Consider the following 9,762-nt stretch of genomic DNA (forward strand, 5'->3'; position numbering starts at 1 on the left):
GTTTGCCTTCTACGGATGTGGTAAAAACCACTGCCCAAAAGCAACTTGAGGAAAGAGTTTATTTCATCTCATGACTCACACTCCATCACTGAGGGAAGTCAGGGTATGTAGGTGGATGTCCTTATGCAGGAGAAGGCAGACACAGAATAAAACGAGGCCTGTCATTGGACAAGAATAAAGGGAGGCAGGAACAGAGGTTTTAGAAGGGAGGGAGGAGCAGAAAGGGAGAGGCAACATGGAGGCAGATGTAAACGATCCTCACCGTGCATCTCTACATAGATACAGGTTGTTATGAATATTTCTTAAGGGATAGATTTCTATAGGCAAATTTATCTTATCTAGGTGGGCGATTTATATCCTTATCAATTGATGTAAGTTAATTGTGTGGCTGTATTGTACATTGAGTATTTAACGTAGAAATCTGGTTGTTGGGTTACAGTTTGTTGAGTCATGATTTCACTGGGTTGTTGGGAGAGTGAGCTTCTCCATGACAGGCCATGCTAGGCTATAGAATGCTTAGAGCTAGAATGGCATGGGGCCACACTTGCACGGCCCTCAGAACATTATGTGTGTGTCAGGCATGCTAACAATCTGCCAAGGGAACAGTGTGTGAAAGTGGCTGACAGAGAAACAGCTAGAGTGTTCTGATCCTTGCAGAGTGGGAACTCGTGGGAACATTTCTGCCACTTTTTTAATATACTAGAACAAGGGTAGGAAACTCGAGGCAGGAACCTGGAGGCAGAGGAAGGCTACTTATTGGTTTGCTCTTCAACACTTGCTCAGCCTGCTTTCTTATACCATCCAGAAATCCTACCTGGGGGATGGCACTGCCCATAAGGGCCGGACCCTCCCACATCAATCATCAATCAAGAAAATGCTCCACAAGTTGCCCATGGGCAAACACAAAACACTATTCACACAGTAGACTGTTCTCCAACCTTCCCTACAGACTTGGTACCTCAAGGAAAGACACAGCCATGCATCCCTGGGTGATCCCATCCTGTCCTTGTCTATGTCAGAATATAGGACACAGAGGCAAGATCTCTTGTGCTCAGGAAGCAAGACAACGAAAGAGGCTGAGAGCCAAGCCTCTGAGGAAGAGCCAACAATGACAATTCATTTGTTTATCCATTCATTAATTTATTCCATCACCAAATAGCTGAGTGACTGCTGTATGCTGGCACCTGGCCAGGGCTACACCAGAGGACAGAATAAACGAATGGTTATTCTCATGGAAGGCCATGTCTGGGAAGACAAGTTCAGAGGAATAACTATGGTAGCCAGATCCAGACTCCGGAATCTCTTTGACTCCAACTAGGGGTGGCTGTGGGTAAACACTACAGTTATCTTCCCGGAGCAACTTGAAGCATTATGAACTTGTGGTTGAAAGGCTATGCTTAGTCTTGACCTCCCTGCTCATCATGTGACAAAGTGCAGCTTTGTTCACTCCTGAAATTCAGTCTCTGTGTGAGCAAAGTGGGGACAGTCACTCCTGCTTTTATCTATTTATTTTACTCATTAATTTATTTACTAAATTAAAATTTGGTTTTGCCTTATCAAAAGTTTGTTAAATGGAGGAAGTGTCACACATCTGTAGATTTTAATCTCACTCTTGGAGGATTAGCATTTTCACTCGATATCTGTTAAACACGACAGAGACTGAGGGGAGCTTCCAGTAACAGTCTCTACCATCATGTCCCCATCATGCCCCCCACCTCCACCCTCACATGGCAGAAATATACCAAGAAGGGAACCATGGAAAAACCTCAGTTCTATGGAGACTATGGGAAGCTCATTACTATAATGGGAAGCCTCACGGTGAGGCTAATAGAAAGGCGGATCAGCGGGCGAGCCAGCTGGTATTGAACAGTCAGGGGCTTGGTGCTACTGTGGTGTTCTGTGCACTTTCTAGGGGCAGCAGTGTGCTTGACGTCAACCCCAGCTGTGTAGACCTTGGGCGAGATACTCAAATTCTTCAGGCTTCTTCAGTTTACCTGCCTCCTAATGTTGGGATTATAAGATCAACTGTCACTGTAATGACAAACACTAGGAGAGGCACGGATATATATATATATATATATATATATATATACCTCTGATCTGGAATCACCAGCCTCCGTTGGTACCTAACACCCCCATCCAGAGCATCCCTTACATTCCTGCTTACTGGGGTGAGTCTTCGAGTTTCTGCTGTGTGGATGCAGTGCCTTAATTCCCAACCCTGCCAGGCACTTGACATTCTGCTATAAAATCTGTAGTTAAAGTATGATCTGGGCAGATGGCTTAGTGGTTCTCAGTCTGTGGGTAATGACCCCTTTGAGAGGGGCCCAGAGACCCTTTCCCGGGGGTCGAATATCAGCTCTCCTGCACATCAGGTATTTACATTGTGATTCATAACAGCTGCAAAATGACAGTTATGAAGTAGCGACGAAATAATTTTATGGTTGGGGTTACCACAACATGAGGAACTATATTAAAGGGTCACAGTCTTGGGAAGATTGAAACTGCTGGCTTTGTGGGTAGAAGAGCCTGCTGTAGAGCATGGGGACCTGAATTTAGACCCCCCATAAGCCACATAAAAAAAGTCAGGTGTGGTCACATGCCTGTGACCCCAGAATTGTTGGGATGACTGAAAACAGGAAGATGTCCGGGGCTTGCTGGCCACCAGCCTACACACACACACACACACACACACACACACACACACCCTCACATTAAATGAGCTCATTTCTCAAGAGAATAAAGTGGAGAGTAATACTTGACATGTATGTAACATGACATGTGGAAAGAACATCTGATATTTTCATCTGACCTTCACACGGACCACATACATGCGTACATACACCCATGTACACATGCATTCATGTATACCTATATGTACACACGCAAACACGTGCACTCATACATGTGCATGCACATGCATGTGCATCCGCACACATGCATACATGCATACACATGTACACATACACACATGTACACATACATGTACACTGAGTACAGACATGCATACACATGCATGTACACATACACACATACACACATGACCTGCATATATACACACCTACATGTACGCATGCATACATGAACACATACATACATGCACACATGCATGTACACACATACATGTACACATATACCACACATATACACATATGCACACACTGATACACATACATTAAAAATAAATGAAATTGAAGTAAGGAGAGTTTAGACGTGTTCACAGTTCAAGGCTACGGGAACTTTTGGTGGCTGGCGCCCCAGCATCACAGGCAGGAAGCAGAGAGCAGTGACCTCTGACGCTCAACTTGCTTTCTCTCTCTGTTTAGCCCAGAACTGCACCCCATGGCATGGCTCTCCCTACTTCTAGAGTAAGTCTTCCACCTTGCCTAACCTCATCTAGAAAATCTCCCAGACATATATGCAGAGGCTTGTTTCCACAGTGATGCTAAGACCCATTAAGTTAGCAACTCAGACTGACTATCTCACAGACTCTGAGCCTTGCTTCCTCTTCATTAGCTCGGTGGCTATGAGTTTGATCCTTACAGCCTCTGTGTGGAGGTTCTGAGAGACCAAGGAGCCATGTGACGTGATTTGATAAACTGTAAAGTTCTCTTGTAGTTGATGTAGTTCTCTCAGAGCCTAGAGGAACAAGTGGTCATCAGAAGACCCATTGCTGAGTCTACTGAGATCCATCAACTAGCAAAGGCTTCTCCCATCCCCCACCCCTCCTCAGATGCCACTGCTATAGAACATGTGCTCTCCTCGGTTGGCTTTCTCCAAACAGCCCTCCTGTGAGCCATTTCCCTCCAGAGAAACTGCTAGCCGGAGGGCGTGGTCTCCAGACTTTAGATGTTCAAGCCAGCCCGGTCGAGGGTTTTACAGTTGGGAATTACGTGCACATATCATGTGTTCTACCTCTGGGCTTGCTCACTCCTCTCTCTCTCTCCTGACAGAAGACTGTGGCAGGACATCCCAGGCCTCTGGTGTCCCCAGGACCTGCACAGAGACAAGCGTATTGCTTACAGTTCTGAATGAGGAACAGAACTGCCTTCCTGCTCAAAGACACCAAAGCAGCTACACAGAAAGAAATGAGCAATATTCTCTCTCTTTCCCCCCACTCCCCTCCCCCTCCCCCCTTTCTTCTTCCAGAAGAGGCAGCTGAGACTGCTCACCCTAAGGAGAAATTAATTCCACCCAGAAATAAATCCCCAATGTACTTGCCCAGGAGACCATTAGCAACTGTGGTTACCCCCAGGCAGGAGGTTCTCCCTGCAAAGACTGGGTTGACTCACCGCTCAAATCTCCTCCCCTCTCAGCAGTTTGCCTGAGCCTGAGGGATGGCCAGCAATTACAGAAGGCTAAATATTTCAGCAGCCCAGAGGGGGCTTCTCGACAGCCAACAGGAAGCCATTTTTCTTCCTTCTAAACTGTTTATTAAAATACAGAGTTAAACCTGGCGAGGGATGACGTTTCCTACTTCTGCCTGCAATTAACCAGCCAGTGCAGTGCTGAAGTCTCTGTGCACACTGTTAGGCAAAACACTGTTTGCGGGGAACCCTGGGAGTTCCCAACATGGAGTCAATTGGATCCTGATCTCAATCTATTCAGGGACTTGCCAGCTGACTGTGAGACATTCTCTGCTCTCTGAACTTCAAGGTCAATAGACTGGCATAGCAGCACCTTCCTGTCAAGCACAAGGATGCTTATGTGAGAGCCAAGGGCAACCACAAACCGATGCTGGGACCGAAGGCTTCTCTTCCTTTCTCCACAATAGTCCGTGTGTTGCTCAGGCTCTGGGCACCCTGGATAGCAGGAGGTACAGCCTGCCCAGTGGTGGAACATGGATTCTTATTGCTATATATGTCACCATGGCAAAACTAGCCCCCATCCATGGCCGAGCTAAGAAAGAATATTCTGCAAGACTGAATGCTCATGGCGAACACATCTGCTAGGGAGAAGATGATTCGTTATTTCCAGGAGACACCTTGAGAGTGCAGTAGATAATTTACACTCTTGATTATCTCTGGCAGTCGATGGTAACTGTCACCTGGATGGGATCTAGGTGAATTGGGACTCTGCGCATACCTGTAATGGGACTATTTTCTTTCCGCAAACTGTGAGAATATCAGCCTTACCTGTGCGTGGGACTGTTCCCTGGCCAGAGTCTATATCCTGGAGTATATAAAATGGGAAAGAGACCCTAAGCTAGAAATCACACAGCTAGAAATTATCCCTCTGTGTTCCTGAATGTAGGTGTGATGTGACCAGCTTCGCACCCCTGCCTCTGTTCTTCCCCTGACTCTGGGTGTGATAGTAACCAGCTTCACACTCTTGCCTCCTTCTTTCCTACCTCGATGAACTATCATCCTTGGACTGTGAGCCAAACAAACCCTTTCTCCCGGAAGTTGCTTTTGTCAGGGTGCTTCCCCAGCAACAGGAAACAAGCCTGAAGCATTATCTCTCTCTGTGTTGCAGCCCTCTGTCACCAGGAAGGGATGGGCCCCAAGAACAAAAGCTCTCTCACAATGTTTTAATGAGCAACAAGATGGAAAGAATCTGGGAGCTTGACATGACAGACAAACCTTTCCGTTAGCCGCCGCGTTTCTTGAGCTACTGGAATTTCTGACAAGGAACGTTATTAATGGCCTTCTGCGGGTGAGACATTTTTAGTGGAGGGACAGTGACTTGATAGGAACGCCCTCCTCTCGACATGTTTAGGCATGGGGATTTCATCTGTCCCTCTAATTAGCTGGCTAGGAATCAGTAAATTTTCAATGACCACCTCTGATGCAATCGGCTCTAGGTCAGGAGGATACGCAGTGTCATAAAGAATAAGTGAGGGGGTTGGGGATTTAGCTCAGTGGTAGAGCGCTTGCCTAGGAAGCGCAAGGCCCTGGGTTCAGTCCCCAGCTCCGGAAAAAAAAAAGAATAAGTGAAATTTGAAATCTAAGGTGTATGGCAAGGCCATGTGCTATTGATGCCCAGAGCCAGCAGGACCGTGCCTTCTGCCTTAATGGAAGGGGCAGAGTGTGTTAGATTATCTGGAGTCTCAAGAATCTCCCTCGGGGCCAGTGGTCTGTGCCTAAAGGCCAGTGCTTATGAATGGTAGCCAGCTCATCTCCCAGCCCTGTTCACAGCCCTCTTGGGTTCTCTGGCCTTGGGGCACAGCCCCTGCAGATGCTGAGCCCAGGACAGGGCTTCTACATCCTTGGGTTTTGAGGTCTAGAAACTGTTTCCTTGCTCAGATGTGGTCTTCCTCTTGGGAATATATTCTCTGCTGAGCTACTACTTTGTGTTTCTTCCAAACCCGCATCCTCTTTTTCCCTCTTTTTGTTGTTGCTATTATTGTTGTTGTTTTTCTGCTTTGAGACAGGGTGTTTCATAGCCCAGGTTAGCCTTGAACTCTTTGCTCTTTCTACCTCAGCCTCCCAAGTACAGGGGTTGCAAACATGAGCTACTGGACCCAGCATTTCCGAGGGTACCTTTGATGACCAAGTCTAAGCCACCTTCTTAGCTCCAAGGGAAGCTGGGAATTGACTTCTGAGCTCTTGGGGATTTGCTTTTAATAAAGAAAAGGGTCAGAAGTGTTAAGGGGCGTGACATGAACGTATGTTGTCAAGCACTCAGCTTTATTTAGCTGGAATATTCTTTTGCAAAGGTGACATTTTGGGCAGGGGGCTTGTAAGGCAACATTTAGATGGGAAGTGATTTGGTCAGTTGAGACCGATAAAGACAAAAGTCCACATTCTGACCCCACTTTATTATTATTATTATTGTTGTTGTTGTTGTTGTTGTTGTTACTACTACTACTACTACTACTACTACTACTACTACTAATATTAATACTAATACTACTACTGTTACTACTACTATCTCATATATTACATTCTTCCCTCAGTCCCTCCTACCTCCACTCCTCCCAGTCCCTTTCCCTCCCCTCCCCTCTCACCCAGATTCACCTGACTCCATTTCTTACCAGCTGGATCCATGTACTTCTTAGCTATGGTATATGACTGTGGGTGTACTTGAGCCAGCCTTGGTCATCTGGAGTCCCAGACCGGCATGCCTGGGTTCAGAGGCAGGGAGGTTGAGCACAGTTCTTTTCTGTGCACCGACTGGTTTGATGATGACCTTCAGTGTGTGGTGAGAGTGCCTTGGGACTAACTCTCCAAACTTTTCAAGCGGTAGCTAGGACCAGATGGCGTCTGAGCATCGTTCTGCTTCATCCCAAGAATGGTGCCGCCTCACCTGACAGCTCAGAGTACATCTGGTTCCTACAGAAATCTTCCCCATTTGTTCTTAGTCCTTCTGCAGGAGTCACCAAAAAAAGTAGCCTCCCCCAAAAAATCCGATGGTCCAGCTTGGGTAAACGTGCACCTGATGTTTCCCAACTTAACAGCTACTGGGGAGGGTTTTGCAAGCACAGCACCACGCCAACACCTTCTAATAATACCACCTCTCCCCAAAGACCTGCTGCCAACCTGTGGCAGTTAGCTGCCCGCTGATTCATGCACCCTCAGAAGAGGACAATGCAGCCTGGAGGAGCTACCCCCCGAAGATTGGGCGTCCTCCACCCTGGCTTCTAGGGAGGTGAGGGGCTTCCTCAGGTCTGCTTGCCTGGGAAATGTTTCACCATAAGCATGGCAACCTGTGGCTTAGGAAATCCCAACCCCTGCCCTGCAGGAGCTTGTCACAAAGGCTAACTCCTGTGATCCAAAGTTGGGAGGACAGCATAGCCATCGAGACCCTCTCACATCTATCAAGTGGCCTGATTGGCTGCAGGCCAGCTTCTGTCTCCTTTTCTGGGCCTCAGTTTCCCCTTCTTACAAAACAGAGCTAAAAATACCAATTGCAGAGAATTGGCAAAGGTATCCGGATGCCTCGGGTAGGTGCTGGGGTCTGTAGGTGCTCTGTAAATGTCATTGTTCCAGCTCCCCCTTGTTACCTGGGCACCTTATATTTCCAAATGGTACTCTTCCTGGGTGGCCCTCTCTTCAGAACTGTTTCCTAGAGTCCTCCAGTTTCCCACTAGACTACCCTCACAGGGAGTGTCTGCCTACCTATCCTCACAGCAGCAGCCCATCTAAATGAGTTAAGCAGACAGTCAAGGCAGTCAGTGGCTGAGTTAAGCAGAATGGATTATGTCAATGATGAATCACGGTAAGTTTTAGTGATAAAATCTTAGATCAAGAGCAGTGGGGATCTGGGTCCCACCAAAGGTATTCATGGAGCTTGTGATGCCAATTATTCATACACATACACACATATGCATACACACATAAATTTACACACATATACACATACAAGCAAACACATACACATACACACATATGCACACATGTTGACACAAACACAAAAATGGGCACTTGCTCAATACACATAACATAACATAATACACGTGCGCACACATACACACACACACACACACACACACACACACACACACACACACACACCATGACTAGAAGTGCCCAGAGCTGAGCCCTTGGTGAGCTGTGCACTGAAGCTGTGCTCTCACGGTGGGTGAGGGATTTGGCATGGGGCCCAAAGCCCCGTGGTAGGATCTGCATTTCACCCCTCCTGAGACCTGGAACCCCGGGCCCTCATTCCTCTCAGCCTTCCTTTCTCCCCACAATAGACTAATGTTTGTTGTGTGTGCTTTGTGGATCAGCCTCATGGGCAGATGCTACAGTAGTCTGTCCAGTCGTTGCTACAGCCTAGTAAAAAGGCCTCCCAGTCATCGCCATTTCCAGGGGAGTGAACTGAGGTGCAGTCCCAGGGTGCATAGCAGCTGCGCAGGAATGGACCCCATGCTTTGGACTCCCCATGTGTCATCTATCTCCACCCACCACAGAGAACATGGTGAGCTCTGAAGACGAGGACATGGCACTCATTCCAGCCCAGGAAGTCACCATGTTCTCATGGCACAGGTTTAGGGGCTGCCCTCCTATCCATATGACCGTCCCCTAGGCTATCTGGCAGAGCGTTTCCTGCCCAGGCCATGGCGTTGTTCATCCTTGCTGTCACAGTGCAGCTTTGACTGCAGGTACTCACCTGTGTGACTTTGTAAAAGTCTGCAAAAGGAACCCCTCCCTGGATGGCAGCTGTGGGCAGGATTAACCCCAGCACTATGGAGGGAGCTGCGCAGAGACCCACTATGGTGGTGAAACTCATTTGGGCCTGGCAACCCCACCGCAGGATCAACGAGTTTACTTATGGAGGGAAAATTCCCCGGTAGCTTTAAGGCTGAGTCCTCTGTTCAGCCCTTCCTTTCCACTCTCTCCTTCTCGTTCCCTGCGAGATAACCAGTCTAAAAAAAGAAGGAGAAAAAAAATGCCACCCTTGGCACCTTCTTTGTCCCTTTTCTATCAGCTCGCGTTTCCATGGTAACCCAAAACCATTTGCCTTCCTCTCTCAGCTATGCCTTCTCCCCTACCCCAGGCCTGTGCGGTTGGCTTCCCCGGGCTCTTAGAAAGCCGTGTTTGGGCTTCCTCCGCTTGCTTTTAGACTTTCCAGCTGCCTCCGTTCTAAAAAGGCAAACATGACTTTTTTCAGCAGCTGCTCTCTTGCAGTCTTCATGGCAGCCCTACTGTGTGTGGGAATTGTCAGCGGCCCGCCATAACGGATGAAGAGGCCTCAAACCGAGGCCAGAGTCTGAAAGACACTGCCCAGGCTCTGCAAGAGGCAGCAAAGGCCACTTTAGCATCCCTATCCTGGCGATGCTGGGGCATCACCTGTCTAGGTGAGAGCTAAGTCTGCTGT

At 47.8% G+C, this 9,762-nt stretch overlaps 1 long non-coding RNA gene across 1 annotated transcript; it reads left to right on the top strand.

The window, feature by feature from the left end:
* Positions 1 to 207: 207 nt before the first annotated feature.
* Positions 208 to 6,867, top strand: LOC148005449 (uncharacterized). The gene is made up of 3 exons (XR_015623507.1): positions 208 to 285; positions 3,327 to 3,368; positions 3,954 to 6,867. It is a non-coding gene; the product is annotated as an uncharacterized LOC148005449 (long non-coding RNA).
* The last annotated feature ends 2,895 nt before the right edge of the window (positions 6,868 to 9,762 follow it).

This window comes from Rattus norvegicus, chromosome 6, assembly GCF_021556685.1.
Source record: "Rattus norvegicus strain SHRSP/BbbUtx chromosome 6, alternate assembly SHRSP_T2T, whole genome shotgun sequence".
In the NCBI taxonomy this organism is placed as follows: Eukaryota; Metazoa; Chordata; class Mammalia; order Rodentia; family Muridae; genus Rattus; species Rattus norvegicus.